Genomic DNA, 17,176 nt, shown 5'->3' with positions numbered 1-17,176 from the left:
ATTCACACTGCATCATTGATCCACCAACAGAAATTGCATGTGGCCAGAGTTCATAGTGCACACAGCAACTTGATCTGCTCTGTGGTCATTGGGATGGCTGTGCTGATATCCAGTCACTGGAGTCCATTGATTGAAACATACCAGTCAAGTAGTGTGAGAAAAAAGAATGGGAACACTGTCAAAGTCATGCTGGGGGGGGGGGGGGGGGGGGTCGGCAGGCTCCTGGAATCCATTTATCGATTCTCGCCGGCTTCTCACAGCTCCCTTCGACAAGGTAAGATATTCAGAAGGACACCTCGGACAAACTTTACTTTAGAAATCATCTGCTTTTACACTCAGCCCACCGCAGGAGAAAAATATAACCACTGTCAAGATCTCTCATTTGTTGCTCTTGTGAGATGTGTATTACTGTTTGGCATAGAACTGTCGGTTACCTTTGGCCTCCCCATTCAGTCTGGTAGGGTTAAACCAAATCATGTGACATTATTCAACATGCTCTTACAATAGATAGATGCTAATCATTTCCTCTTAATGTGTATTAACGAGAATGCTACAACTCATGCAGCACCTACAGCAGTCGAAAATGGTCATTATAATAGTGTGCGTCGTTTCTCAGCAGCAAACCCCAAGCAGATGCTGAAAGGGTCACAGTTTCAGCATCTGAAACTGTGACCATCTGGTTAACCCTAACCTGGTTAACCCTAACCCTAACCCTCACAGTCCAGTGGTGACCCTTCTTCATGTTTTACAGAAAAGATCATAGTTGCAAAAAACCCGATAAATCTAAAACATAAAATATCTCGGAGCCCATTGGCTTTCAACTGGTGACGAAAAAGCCTCTGGGGTCAAGGCAACATTTTTATTTTTGACTCTATTAACAGCTCTCTGCATATGGTATATAGTCATCTGGTAAATATGTTACTTAAATTGTCTTGGCAGTTTTGCTATTCGCACACACATTCATACAGTGAATCTGTTTGCAGGACTTCTCTCTTCTATTAGCTCTATCACACATCACTCATACACTGGCACAGCTCTCAGGGGCCGTTTGGGCTTCAGCATCGTGCCCAAGGACACTTCAACACTCGGAACAAGGGAGACATGGGCTTGAGTAGTGGACCCCTTGTTGAGTGGACGACCCGCTCCTCCTGAGCTACAGCCGATTATTTGAATGAAAATAATGCTCTTCACACTTTGGGCCTTTGATTGGATAAAAGTAGAAAAATAAACTAGAAGGTGTCTGGTTAAAAAATCACGTCCCTCACCTAAAGATTGTGTATATACATGTAGAACCTGTTTATTAGAGAATACTGCAGGTATAAGAAAACCAGGAATAGAGTTAGATGACTTTTCAAATAGCTGCTCATTTTTTTTAGCTGACTAAGAACTGGACACAATCGAATCTTATTGCAATTAAATCATACTGCATGATGGGTTTTTCTTTGACCAGATGCGACAGACAGATACAGATTGCATGTAAGTAGGTTAAAATAGAACATCCTAAACTGTAGCAACAGTAAATCTTCATATTCTACATATGCTGAATTGTAAAATGGGTAATGTAGCATCATTTTTCATTTACTTTCAACCAGAAACAGCTGAATTAATTGCAGCATCCCTGAGAAAGAAAAAAAAAAAACATCTGGCTCCCCAGTATCTGTTAGGTTATGTCCAGTAGCCAGTAATATAGCTTTATATCTTGTAATCACACACTATGAAAGAGAGATTGCTTTATATACTCAGAGGCCACCAAGCCTCAAATCTGGGAATATATTTTTCTAAACGCGTGTAAAATGTCCTTGCTTCCATCTAAACCCTTCAATCAGAGGCTTCTCTAAATGCCCATGGTTCCTTCTGCAGACTTGTGAAACACATGAGGGAGGATAACAGAAGACCTTGCACTGATGATTCCCCCTAAAAACATTTCCAAGCCATGAAAATAATCCTGATGTCATGATGCAACAGAGGGCAATTTAATGTGCTTAACGAAAAAGATTCCCCTCCTCGTACTTGTCCGCAAAAGCTTTACCCTTGATGCTGTAATAAAAGTGAAACAGCTAATCACAGAGGGGAGACAGGTGGGGACACAGAGGCACAACATGAAAACCCAACCCGACGGAGGTGGAAGATAGATTTGCTTCCACGGCAGAGATTTCAAAATTGGGGTCTCCAAAGAGCTAGACGAGCTTGCTCTATGCAAGGCTGAGTTCCTCAGCTTTTTGACTCATCTCTGCATACACTTGCATGACGACTTCCTGTGCCTCCGCAGTGGAAGAATAGACAGAAGCACATGGTGGCTGGTGCGGCTTTTTAACAGCATTAGTTCAGCCCCACTGGGTTTGTCACATCAAATTGGGTGGGGATAGAAAACCCGCTCCGCTTTAGCGCAGATCAGGGCTCCCCTTTCTAAGGAATTGTGCATTGTGTGCAACAATCGTCAGAGGTGGCCCAGTTTGAAATGCATCATATGAGCTTGTTTAGCTGATGGGCTCTATTGTGGAGGGGTTTCATTTGCCGACTGAAACTGATTAATTATCATGTACAATCATTCAACAAAAACACAAAGTAATCCAAAGTTAATAAGCAATTAAACAAGGCAAATAAAGAAAGATTGTTTTTTTTCCCCTCTGTACGCCACAACGAAAATGTTCATCTGCGGTGAAGAAAACAATCCGTCACTGATCCATTAACATCTTCTGATGTTTCCGATCTGATGAGCCATACTCTCCGTCGTCAAGCTGACGGACCCCTGCTGGGAGATTTTTGACTCATACTTACATAATGTACATATATCACATTGCCTGGTACGTAGAGCTAATGTCAGTCTGCCACATTAAAATGTCATAATGCATAAGGTCCATTGTGTGGGAGTGTTTACAAGATATCATGTTCTCAGCACGGCCGCACACTCAGTGATTTTAAGCCGTACAGGCATGATCAACGCAACAAAGGATCATTTCAAACTCTTCACTGGCTTCTGGAGGCTACAGCTAAAGTACAGTCAGCTCATTATATGTATTGTATTCACTAATTGCTTCTTTTATCATGATAATTACACAAGCTGTTACACGTGTATGAATGTAAAGCCAACTCGAGCTGCGCTGTTCCAATCATGTGACATACCTCACTCTCCACTCTCCAATCTACATGCTGCATGAACATCAAGGAGATGTTCAGTGTGGCTTTTATCTGTATTGGTAGAACAACAACAACAGCATCATTCCTTCAGCCTGATTAACTATTGTTGCCATTTTCAGCCTAAAAATGAAACGTTCAATTAAGACAAGATCCAAAAGGTCATTTTTTGGTAAATACAATGAAGTATATCCCCAAAAAAGGAGATTCAAGCATTTACTTATATCGATTAACTCAATCTTAAAGCCCACTTATTCTTTTTGAAAACATGGATCAGCTAAGGAAGAAGAAGACACAGTTGATGGCAGTAATGCACGTTGGAATTGGTTACCATCCGCCAATAAACAGAACATAGAAGAAGGTTAATTCAACCTTTTTTCGTCTTATTATTTAAATTTCCTGAAGTTGGGACTTATAAAATTCAGATTAAAATGTGAATGGTAAAAATGCAGCAGAAGCTTAAGAGTGTTAACTTTTCGTCTTCGGATGGGTCAAACTTGTCCTTACAACTCAAAAGCATATTTATATAGATATTTGCTTCCTTATAAGCAGAGCTTTGACACCCCTTTCTTGCTTCTCGACTCCTTCAGAAATCATTTGACCATGAAACAAAGCTGAAATGCCAAGGTCATAAATCATGATTCAATTCCAGAGCTTTTTTTTTACATCATCATCCATGTAAAGACGCTGTTTTGAGTCAATTGTAGCCTTGTACATTCCGGCTCTAGCAGAAAGACACTTGCATTGTGTAGCTCTCAGACGTGGTTAATGTTGAAGGCTATAGAGTAGCTAAGATTAATGTAGTAATACACCCACTAGCTACACCCACCCACAGTCCTCTCCAATTTAGTAGATGCTCATCTTCATCAAGCAAAATACACGTGCTGAGTAAGGTTGGCTGAGAGTTGTATCTTGATAATTACTCTCTATAATTCTAGAAAAAATAAAAATCCCAGCTAGTCAATTAATCTTGTGCTGAGTATTTAAATCTTCACTGATATACTGTATCTGCCAGTGGGGTAAAAGTGTGCTTGTTCCCAAATGCAAATCAGCTTTGCTTGTTTGAAGATAAGAGCACACATCCACTAGCAAATTAGATAGGACAAAAAAAACGATATTTTGGAGAACAAATGGGTTGCTAAAAGGGATATTTCTCCAGTTAATGCTGTGCGCCACTTTTATAAAATCATAAAGTGGAACATGGTACATTTTGCAAATAGAAATCACGTCTAAGCCTGATATAGCTACTGAAGTTGCTGTGTATACCTGGTGAGTAACAAGATGGTGGAAATGCTCAAACTCAAAGCAGCCAATCAATGACAGACTTAATGAATGAAGAAATGAACAGAGTAGAGTAGCTTTTCTTTGTTTGAGTTAAGATTGTACATAACTTATTCCAGGTAATGTGGACTCAGTAGAACTTAACATGTTTAAGAACTGACCGTAACGTTTATTTTTGTTTCTTAAAACGATTGCATTTTACAAACAAAGCCTTTAGTTGTGATTTACTTTACTCTCACATTTGTTTCTAGAGCTTAATACCCTCTGAAGTCCAGGAGCTGACTTTTAAATAAATGCTGGTGTTTCTCACAAAGCACCCCAGACAGTAGGCTGTGCCCGTTTAATTGATGTTAGCAGATATTCAAGTGTGTTACTCAATTTGCACCACACATACACAGTGCAATAAGGTTTTAATTAGTTTTGGGGTTTCAACCTCTTTATGGGTCCAGCTCCTAGAGTACACTTTTGGTTCTCATGGCTATTGCACAGATTTCAACACTGATCAACACTTATAACTAGAGAAATAACTGGACTGAGGGAGCTTCATAGTGTTCAGTCAAACTGAAAATATCATGACACATAAATGTGTTAAAACTAAATTATTAAATGCAACTGTACAATGGTTCGAACGATGTCACATGTATTTTATGAACAAAGAGAAAATGTTTAAAATATCTTAAAACTCTATTTCCTCCAGTCAGTTTTAGCTATCAATAATGACGGCTCACCTCATTTTTATATTATCAAATAGCCTATTAAAACCAAAGTTAATGGAAAAGGTAACACAATTTGAACATAATTTGAAGGCTAATACAAACAAGTTTATTTAACTTTGTCTGGGTATAAGAGATATTGGGTTTGACCAATATCTCTTCCACAAACATGGTGGGGGTGAAGTTTAAGATCCATACTGCAGCCTGCCACCAGGTGGCGATCGAGATGCTGCAGCTTCACTTTTACGGAGCAGTCATGTTGTTCATCTATTTACATCTTTATAAGTGGTCAAGCGTCACATAGGTGTGACAGGATTACAAGATTACTGGTAAATTTGTTTGAATTTCTGGAATTTTAACTAACATTTCCCAACTGGAGTCAGTCTCATTTGTCCGTCAGGACGTGTCACCTCATTTTTATAGCGTCTCATAACTAGTTAAAACCAACTTAAGAGAAAAAGGAGCACATCAGTGTGATAACTACCTAAAACACCTTGGAGAAAACTACAAAGCAAAAAAGCCACCAGGAGGCGATAAAGAGCAATAAACATATTCAGTTAGCCGCCGTTGCCTCCTGTGTTGGATGTGTGAAGTGAGATGTCCTACAGAGGAAACCAGCAGTGACAGCTTACTGGATGACTATTTCTGCACAGTTTATATTGTTTTCAGTACAGAAGTGGATCCCACAGCAGCTCCAGCAGCTGACTTCACCCTCTGTATCTTTGATCACTATTCTTTCATCTTTCGTGAGCCTGAGAGTGGCACGAAATTGCTGCATAGCATGATATATGACATTCCATCTCAGCAGCGTATGAAAAATAAATTAGATTTCCCTACACCATTTCCTGATCAGAACCCCCCCCCCCCACACACACACAACCCCGCCACCAGCAGCTCGCCCTCCTTTCATCACACCTGCCTCTCCTCCTGCCAATACACGTGGCACCTCGGCTCTGAAACAAACACTGTGTACGAACAGAGGGTTTGTTCAAACTCTGCATGTCGGGTCTCTCTTGCAGCATAATGTCATTCAGACTAACCCGGATAAGACGACTTACGGTAAAAATGTAAATCCCCATTGTATAATGCACATATAAATGTAGAGGGTGGGCATTTACACAAATACATGTCACATTTGAGAACTATACACCTACAAGTATTTCTTAAGAAAAAAAATCACACTATAAACAATATATTGGGACAGGTTATCGTTGTAGTCCCTGAGTTACACATTTTAAAAGCTGAATTGAGTGAATTATTGCCACGCGAGGCCAGTATAAATGAGCTGTTAGCCACACTATTGACATTTCATCAATATGATATAGTGGAGGTGGAAGCAAGCAGTTGTTAATTTCCATACCAGTGAATATAGGGCAACATTAGCATTCATTTGGAGTGATGTTTAAATGCTCCTGCTGAAGCTCAATTCACTCTCCATTTTACTTCTGTTAATAGTCTACATCAATTATTGTGGCAAAGATCAGGTTCTACAGCTGCTACACGCCCCGATGGTCCCAATTTAGTGACTTTCTACCTAGATTTTTATAACAATCTATGAAAGGTGCATTATTAAAAAATAGTTTCAGTTATGTCTAGATTGTATTTTATTACTATTTTATCCTTAATATATAAATAGATAGTTCTATGACAATATTACGAACATAAATATTATCGTGAGGCATGATCTAATAACATTTCAGGTCCATTGCTACTGTCCATCGAGAGCAGTTGGCTCCGTGACACAAACCTAACTGCTAGCTACCGGCTATGTTTTCATTTAAAAAAGTTACCTACTGCAAACTACATTAAAGTTACAGACTGTGAAACCATAACAACGGGCTGAGAAACAGTCAATCAGTCTCTAGAGCTGAGGAGAGCTGCAGAGCTGAGCAGATATACCTGGATTTGTCACAAGGACCAACATGTATCCATTGAAGTAATGATAATACTGTAATTAATTGATGCATGTTCAAGGTTGTGCTGATAAATATTTTATAGCGGCAAGGGAACGGGTTTCAAGTTAAGTTTCTCTGAATCAGTCCAAATGATATGACATGTCTTTTTCAGTATTGATGTGTGGTGCCCCAACAAATACAAGCTTAAATAACATACAATATATTGGACCTTTGGTCACAGACCTTGTTTACTTCTTATTGTTTGAGATATAAAGACGAATTAAAGAGTAGATGTTACCTAAATATAACACAGCGCCCCGTCACACTAAACATGCCCATTACAGTTAACATCGACAGTGTGTGTGCAAAATGTTTTCATTAAGATTTCACAGCTGACAAATCACTGGATGAAGTGGGGAGCTAATTGAGACAATGCATGATGGATTTCCTGAGACATTCCTGAAAGGAAAAGCAACTTCTCTTATCCAGCCCCAGCTCATTGGATCTCCTCCTCACCGCAGGTCAAAAACCATTTATCAAGCTTTCACTCATTCTGCTCTGAAATATATCTTCATCTATAGCTGCACCTTTGTTTTTCTTGCTCAGCCGCGTGTTCAGCAACATCAAATGTTAATGAACCACCTCCACCTCATAAAGCTGTTTTATGAATCATCAAACTGCAACACATTGTAAATAATACAGTAATCCCTTGACAATGATGCATTGTATTCATCCCATTCAAGCCTGCATGATTAAAAAAAAAGGCATCTTGGAGTCAAAATAACACCTTGAATTGATTTGCAACATGGCTTTGATCCATTTCCGTTTGTTATATCCTTTAATTTAATGTGAGAGCCAAATATAGCCAGACACCACTTCCCTCTGATCAAGTGCTGTACACACTAAGCTCAACACACTTTGAATCAAAATAAATCCTCCACTGCTCAAGTTCAAGCATTGTTTTCCTTCAGTGCCGGGGACGTACAGAGACTGGGGCTAAGCTGTTGAAAGTTGCGCATCATAAAAGGTAAGAGTGCGAAATTTGTATTCCGCATCTCTTCTCAATATCTTTGCTGTTATTTTTTTCCACAGCAATCATACAACCTTCAAAATCCTCCCGAGTGAACATGCATAGAGCATCAAAAGCATGAAAGTGCTCCTTTGATCGTGTAGGGTTGCAGGAGAGAACGTGTGTGTCAAGAATGTAGGACGCAGGCGATGAGTGGGAATTAGTGACAGCATCATGAGTTGATCAGTATGTAACCCATCACCGCCGTCCTCGTACAAATACCTGCAGTGTTAACATATTTCATGCACACTGACAGGAGGGATACAATCAGCTGCTGAGTGGACTCTGTGACAGAACTGTTTTGTCAACTTCTCTCTTTGAGGTCAAGATCAATTTTTAATCTCAGCTAGAAAAGAGACTGTCATCCTGTAATAAAGGATAAATTACACATGGACGGAAAGAAAAGAAAAATTGTTCACCATGGGTCATTGGTTGGACAGATTGATTGTTTCAGCGTGAATGATCATTAACTTAAAACTTGAGTCTTGTCTGAGGTGTTTTTTTCAGACAAGACTTAAAATGCCACTTGCATGTTGACACAAGGCCTAAATATAAAATGCTAAAATATTAGCAATAGCGTGGACAGGGCTTTAGCTGTGTGCTAATCATCGTAACAAGAAAGGATCTAAAATCGGAAAAGGGATTTACTTTTAACCCAATCAACTTCAATCTAGTAAGTGTTGTTCCTGAAGCTGACAAAACAATGACTTCTCAAAAGCTTTGAACACAGCTGTTAATTCTGGTTCATTTTCTTTTATATACATTTAAATATGTGATTTTAAATTGATTTTTCAATTTTTTTTAACACATTTTTGATAGCTATGGGAAAATTTACACCAAACTTTAGCATCAGTCTAGCCGCAGCTATCTCATAAGTGGTGCAGTGTTTTGCACCATTTCCTCACAGCGAGAAGAGAATGTGAGTGTAAATGGTTGTTTGTCTCCATATGTCAGACCTGCGATGAGCAGGGTACCTGTCCAGCCCGATGTCAGTAGAGATTGGCTCCACTTACCCCGCAATCCTCAGCGGATAAGTGGTTTACCGCAAATAAATGATCTTTAACTACCAAGTCAGCCATCTTTCAAAATACAAGCTGTTAAATTACGTCATTAGCGAGAAGTGCCTGCAGGCACAGACAGAAAACAACCAACAATAACAGAATTCATGAGGAGATCAACACTAACAGTTGTGTTTGTGCCTGAAACTGCACAAATTGCAAAAATAATGAGAGGAATGTATCTGTGAGTCTATCAGTGGCAGATCTGGGTTAGAAGAAGACTGTGGATGGGTTTTTTACACTGAAGCTGCAGGAATAAACAACAGCTTCATGGTAAGACAGCTCGTCACTGTGTGCTCATGGCTCTTTAAGGGATAATGATTTGTCAGCGTTTGGATGTAAAGTGTGGCAAATCATTTTGCTTATAATAAACTTCTTAAACGGCCATGCAGGGGCTATTTCACCACTGAGTAATGATGAAACCCTGAATTGACAGTTTACACTGTTTACAGTCCAGTCATTTAGAATAGGACTTATCATAAAACAACCCATATTAGGGTAAAAAACAAAGTGTTATTAATTTCTGTGCAAGTATGACATTGGGCAAATTGGGGTTCAGTATCTTGGCCGAGGGCACTTTGCCAGGTATGACCTGCTGACCTTCTGATTAGTTGATTGACCCGCCCCCCCCAGCCACCACTTAATAACCCACATATGCAATGCAAGGTGTTTGTCGATCTATGCAGCACAATAGTTTCTTATTATCCTGAAGATTCAGGTTTGCCCAAATGTGTTTTGATTAGTATTGTGTCCACATACTTTTGTCAACTGCTCATTCACAGATTTGATTGTTCACATCAAATTAAAGTCCCACACATTTGTCATGAACCGGCACATACGACAAATATTTACCATTCAACAAACGGACAGTAGCACTTCACGGGGAAAACTACTCCTGAGTAGAAGGTGAGCTATTTATGTTTGGATTCCACTCATGATTTCACTGCTGTAAAGTGGCCCTAGTGTTGTGAAGCCTCAAGAACTACAGAGAAATTAAAGTACTTCACCAAGGCTTCTAAAAACTCCATCAAGCTACCGACTGCATATTTTTCTAGATAAGTGGCATTGCTTGACTCCTGCACCGTCTGAGGAATCAATTCAGATTTGTTTTCACAATCGAGTACGTCATTTCCTTAGAAATTGACCAACAACTACAAAACTGATGGACACCGTCAACGAGTTAAATCCCCATCAATACAAACTCGTAATATTCTGAATATATAGTCATCTCAAGGCCAAGCTAAGATGGGGTCTGGAAATTCCCCGGAGTTTGCTCTACATACACGGAGGAGTGTTCAGGTGCAGGGTGGTTCAAGTATCGCCAAAAGTGCCCAAATCTCAGCACCTCTCCAAATTGTTGTTTTCCACTTGTATGGTAGCTTTTCGCATATAGGTGATTGCGTTATTTTTGTTTACACTTGCGGCTGCTCCCACGGATAATCTCCTGCTCTATTTACACATTATCTGCAGATTTTTACAACAGGCCAGGAAAACCTGCAAAAAATGTCCGCAGCCACTGATTCAACACTTTATTATTTTCATGGTGGAGGCTACTACCAAAGTCACCACTCAACCAGAAATATACTGTTAATTCTCTGATTAGCATTAGCATGTGCCATCTGAACTGGCATGTTCATTTAAATGTATTAAATTATAACAATTACAAGCTACAGATGGAAGCACTGAGTACAATGTTAAAGTAACTATGTAACATGAGTGGGAGGGTTTGATTTGAAAGGTGACCTGACTGATTTCTTTATGTTATGTGGCAATTTGGCCAGTTTTATGTTTACTGAGCTATTTCTTCATGCAAACACCACACAATGTTTAATCTTGTAGATACTTAGCGTCGCTGCAGGGTGGAAGATGGCGAATACAAGACGATTTCACAGACCGAATCCACAAACCCAGTGTTAGAGGCTGAAAAAGATCACCTCCTGACCTGAGCACTCTGTCATGTATCACAGACCTCTGAAAAGTGAAAAGCCTCCTGCTGAGGCCTGAGGTCACTTTGTGTGCGATTGGACAAGAAAGCTCAAGGACTTTTCGTATGTAATTTCAGGCTTGAAACTAGAGAAAAATAAGAGTGGAAAAAGGCTTTTCCTTACCTATAATGTGTGGTATTGTGCCATATGGTCCCTCAGAAACCACACATTCACACTCAAAGAGCCAGATGAGCCTGTGGAAAAGAAGCAGAGGATAATAAAAAGGTTAAGAGACTGTTTTCTTTGTTCTTACAAGTGCTGCACAACTCATGGAATCACTACGTGACTTTAGCATGGGCAGTTATGTAAACGCAAAACAAGCTGCGATTGAAAGTCTATACGTGGGGATGTCCAGCATTGCATTTTTTAACTAAGTTAATTTTCTGCAAATGACACTGTTAGGACATTAAGACGTCCTTTTCATTCGTCTGTAATTTAGTTCTTCTGTGACAGGGTGACAGCAGCGTTCACAGACAGGCTAAACAGGACCAAACTAAAACTTTTAAGTCAATTAACTTTGAAAACTCACTATAACAGGTTTGAAAATACTCAAGACTAGCGACATAAGTATGCTACACGTACAATGCTACAAAATACTGTAAATGAATAAACGTCCTATTGTCTGTACGACACCTGTCTTGTAGAGTCATTACGGTAACCACTTTCTCCAGATTAGGAGGGAACTTTAATACTTTAATGCTCATTCAGTTTAGGCACTCACCAAATCAACTGAGACCTCATGAGTATTATTTTTTCATTTTGTCAATTAAACTCAACTACACAATAATGCCTCTATTCAAAAAAAGTTATTTCATTTTGTGATATTTCACAATTTTAATATTTTACATTTTTTAAGTTGTTCAAGTTCAAGAGAAGAATGTTAGAAAATATGAAATGATCAGTGATCTGTGCATTTTCTTTGATAACCAAGCACTCATACCATTTGTCTCTATTAACGCAGTTTGGGTCACAACAATGACAACATGACCTTCTTACTGCTCTTTCTAACCCTAACCCTGGAAATACATTGCATCCTGATATCGTGTTAATGGTAAAGTGTGTGAAATTCAGAGAGGTGGAATGAGATGATTTAATGAAGTCACTCGGCAGAATACATCACTGCATTGAACTACGCAGCATTATAAAGGGCCTACGAGAAGGATCTGACTCACTCCTGTTCCCATTCGACCTCCGTGACCACCTGAATAACAGGTTGATTGTGACGGCAACCGAGACAAGACGCTCTGCATCTAAACCCCAAACTCTCCAGTCCAGTGGAGGAGAAGGGGGATTAGATGGGTTGATAGGAAATAATTGAATCAGATCACAGCGGGGTGTTTGTGCACGGCCCTGGCTCCCAAGTGACATTATAATCTGGGCAAGGACTGAACGCACTTTATTCATCTCTTTTCTCTCATTTTTTTTGTTGTGCCCAGTCATCACTCAACAAGCTGTTTGTCTTTCTGAACACAGCGAGAGGTTCACATTGCTCGTTTGCTCTGCCAGTGTGTGTGGGAGTAATAGTAGGGGTGTGTGGTTGTCTGAATACGTCGGTGCTCTGCTTCCCGTATAGGGACGCTTAATGTACAAGGTCACACATGTACTGTACACATTGGTTTGTTGTTTTTTTTTAAACACGGAGCAAAGGGAAGTGTCATCTTCTGCTCTTTGAAGGAAACACATGGTCTCTTGGAGCAAGGAAAGAGGGTGAGAAGGGGTTCAGCGTAGAGGAAGTGGAGAACATGGCGCCTCTTTTCTTCCTCTGTTGATAGTAACCATCTTTATATTCTACTCAGTGCCTCTACTCAGCCTTTTCGAGTCGGACACACATTGGCTACATTCTCCTGCATGCCTCTCTCCGGGTTACACGTGACACAATTCCTCTCGGTTAGGAATCATAGTAGCAGCTTCCTAATCACCCTCCCTCTCCAGTTCCCTGGCGACGTCATTGCGATGATTGGAAAACTTGCAGGCGCACCCCCAACAGCTCTTTGATTTCTGGGGCAGACTCTGCTCGGTAAGGCTCTGCTGTCGACCAGTGGGGGGGCTATTAAACAACAGCTTTACCATTCGTTTTCAGCAGTTCCCGGCTGGGCTTAGCCCGTCAATCAACCGCTTCAACGAAGGCATCAAAAGATGCCTGTTATCATCCGAGAGAATTCAACTTAAACCTTCTGACGGAAATATGATCAAATGATCTTTGAATTTGATGGAGATGCTGCTTGGATTCTAATCACCAGATCTTTGCCCCTTAAAGAGGTCGATATTAGCTTGTTCAAAAGGCAAATCAGCCAGGAAATCCAAGCTCCTCTCATGGACTGTCATAGCTTCCAGCAATAACCTGCTGGGTGGTTCGTATCCGACCTGACAAGAAGACTGAGGGAATTGAGACTTTAAAAAGATACCATGGGAGCACAGTTTCATTATGACAACACAATAGGCCTATTAATAATATCCATAATGTGCTTGGAACTTTGTTTGTCCTTCCTTTATGACATACAGCATCACTACTGTTCATACCGACCATTAAAGGATTCTCTTCATCATGTGCTTTCCCGGTAAGTTAACAGGGGACAAATCCAAAGTCATTCCGTGCAAACTGTAATAGTTTATTTGCAGTTAATTTGATGCATCAACAGTCAGATTTAGACAAAATTAGATTCATTTAAAGTGTGGAAACTTCTTCAGTGTCGTCCTGAAAAGTTTTGTGTTGAGCTGTGGTTGAAGAACGTCATGGAAGCTGTCCCTTGGCTAGATAATCTCTTGTGATAGACTTTAATTCACTTCAGTTAAACTCTTGAATTTCCCCATGGTAGATTTGTTTCCCCCCTCATTTACACTGAAAGGGCTTTGAGAAAGGATCTTTAATGGCCAGTATGAATGCGAGGGACAATGACAGTTTTCGAAAGCCGTTTCAAGGCTCATACGGGGAAACGACTTATTTTAGGCTTGGAACAACGGAGAGTCTCTTTTCCAGGGGATGTCCTTGTTGCAGATGAATTCAAATCCAGTAAGCCCTCAGGCTTATAGGCCCGCATTGTCAGACCGTTGCTAACCATGTTACTGCTGCTCTAGTCAATACATCTGGTTTCAGTAACATTCAGTTAAAGCTCCACGATGCCTGTAAGATCAATAAGATCAATCTGTAGGGGCAGCTTGTGGTTTTATTTAGTTGGAGCGTTATTTCCTGTTTCAATTTGAAACCAGTCATGAGCTGTTCCTCAATTCAGTGGCCGCATCCTTTGGACGTCACAGCTACTGGGAGAGCTAAACCGAAATGAGAAACCCTTGGTTTTTTTCAAACATGTGTACGGTTAGCTGTTTGGTTGACTCGCAACTTGATATTGAAGCTTGTTGGCACCACTACGTCCTGGATAAACAAATCTTCACGGAAGTGGGATAGGTTGGGCAGGGAAGAACTCACCCGTCATTATTAAGGGAAGAAAGGACGCATTTTCAGGGTCCTTCAAAACGGGACAGGCATCTTCTAATGCAGCCTAGAAAAGAGCCTCTTAATTGAGGCACAGCTATTTGGAGATGGTTGGGATCACTCCATGATATTTTGATGACCAAAAGTTTTGAGCACAACTGATATAGAAATAAGAGGAAAGTTGTATATTTTTGGTACGAACACCAACATGTCTTGCATCTAATGAGAATTAAGCAGCCAATTTAAGAGTTTATCGCTAATAACCTTAACTCAAATACTTAATTCTCACTCACTTTTGAATCATATTACATTAATAAGTTCAATTATTTTTTGCTTCCCTCTAGGATTCATTTAGAAGACCGGTGGCTAGGCATGAGGATAAATTGCCTGCCGAAGAAATAGGATAAGCTCTAAATGCTAAATGATGAAGATTTTAATCAAATGTTCTGCCCGGGTCAAACTCCAGCTGATTAGCATTCACCTTAAAAAGCCAGGGGGCACAGGGTTGGTTCTATGTCCACAATGCAATTTCAAATGTGGATTATTGGAAACATAATGTCTAGACAAAAATAACAAAAATTAATATTATTTAGTCTTAAATATGGCGACGCCTGCGAGCTAGTTCTGGCAGGCAACTCGAGCTGCGCCAATCACGTGACATACATCACGTGACATACATCACGTGACATACATCATGTGACATACCTCAATCTCCACAACCATCTATAATACACACCCACCTTATCAGGTGGTCTATTTAACCAGAGAGACATTTCCCATCAACCCCTCTTGCTCGCACTGCTGCTGCAGTATTGCTACCTGTTGCTTCAGTCCCTCCACCACCCGAGCATCTACCTGTAGGCCCAGCATCCACCTGTAGGCTCCAACGGGGGGTTACAAGTATTTGCTCATCACTCCCATCATTCCTGTGTAATCATATGGGGGAGTGATTAAGTTGGAGCCTAGACGCCAAACACTAAATCTGTTGTAATAAATATATTACATGATCAAACGTGAGTTGTCTGACAGAAATAGGTTTTATATTTTTATAAGTCCACCATATTATTTTTTATTCACAGCTGGAATAAATTTGTAAGGTCCAAAATGAAAGTCTAGTAAAAAATATATAATGGTACATTATAGGCCTCATAAAAGTTTTCCAAGCACACAATGTTTTCCGGCCTGTTTGTTTCGTTTTTATGTCAAATGGTTTTTGTCCGTAGATTCGGTTTGCAGGCAATTATGTTTTTTCTATTTAAAACACTTCCTTTAAGCCTGGCCAAGGTACGTCATCACTGAACAAATACCTATTTGGAAAAAATGATTATTTAATATGAGGTAATATGAGTTTCCTCTCTTCAGGGTCAGCACCCTAAATTTTATTTATAAAAACTGAGACCTTGGGACCCAGTAAGTTTAAAGACTTTTCCTCCTGCAGGCTTCAACTTCATGTTTACTATTCTGTTTGGGGTTAAAAATAAATGTGGTAATCCAATTTAATTTGTATTCATCACAAGAAGAAACATAGCCATGCTCATATAAAGCCACATTTTCACCATGTTTCTTTCTCATGAGGTTTTCCATTCTCAGACTCATTTATTTTTCATTTGCGTGGTGCTGCTTTGTGCCATATACTGGATCATTCCTAAAGATGAAACAATGTATTTGTGATCTGCGTTTAAATATTTACAACGTCCACAGAAATCAACAGCAGGGAACTGACTTCCACAGAAAGGGAAGGGTAGTCAGAGAGAGTTACAAGGCTGAGTGACATATTGACAGTTTCATGAGATTTGTTTCTCTATATGAATAATATGAAGTAATGCTTGCCTTGTCCTGATAACGCTGATTCTAACATACTTTTTGGTAAGATTTATTTAAAAAGTAGTCAGACCAATAAATTAATTTAACTTGAATTAAGATCCAAATGGAATGGATCTTTCTTGAGGCAGAAGAGGCTTAGGGTCATTCCTGAGCTTATCGAGCATTTAAAAAGAAGTTTTAAATGATATCTTCCAAAATATTTCTGTCAGTAGAATACCAGAGTGTTTTTCCCCTAATACTCTGTGGTACAAGGACAAAGACGAAGGTGATATTAAAACCACTTCAGCAATCAGCATGGTTCCAGTCATCTCAACATCACTTGGCTCAGAATGAACCACTAGCTTTTTCACCGCAACCATCCCTGCTGTCTGAAGTTATGTTCAGGACAACTTTAAATTTAATGAATGATTTGTGTCAAGTATGGTTCTGTTGTGGGATTTAATGAGCACATCTCTATGACACATCAAGCACATGACACAATGACTCTACTATAGTCATTTTTGAATAAACTTTGCTTACTTGTATTGTTTTAAACTGTTGCATACTTTAAACTGGTTAGCATGTTTGGTTCAGTTGCTAAAGATAGCTTGCTGTACTCGAAGTTTGAAGTTTGTTATTAAACTCTGGCTCGGAGCAATGGATTTAAAAAATCTAATAATGAATGTTGGGAGCCCAAATGTGATTTAATAACTAGCTAAATAGGCAAGTGACTAACAATGCTTTTGTACTGTGTAAGCAATGTCTCAAACACAAATACATTTTTATCTTTGAATTAAACATTTAGGT

The 17,176-nt window shown here is 39.7% G+C and overlaps 1 protein-coding gene across 1 annotated transcript in view; it reads right to left on the bottom strand.

Annotated features, from left to right (window-relative positions):
* The window catches only part of LOC133962522 (leucine-rich repeat and fibronectin type-III domain-containing protein 2), a 62,240-nt gene that overhangs the window by 31,294 nt on the left and 13,770 nt on the right, over positions 1-17,176 (bottom strand). The window contains exon 2 of the mRNA XM_062398156.1: positions 11,260-11,330. The gene's annotated coding sequence lies outside the window, so the exon portion shown is untranslated. The remainder of the gene's footprint in view (positions 1-11,259; positions 11,331-17,176) is intronic.

Source organism: Platichthys flesus, chromosome 10, assembly GCF_949316205.1.
Source record: "Platichthys flesus chromosome 10, fPlaFle2.1, whole genome shotgun sequence".
NCBI classification, from domain to species: Eukaryota; Metazoa; Chordata; class Actinopteri; order Pleuronectiformes; family Pleuronectidae; genus Platichthys; species Platichthys flesus.
Note: the sequence above shows the minus strand (reverse complement) of the source record. Positions and strands in the feature narration are given on the sequence as shown.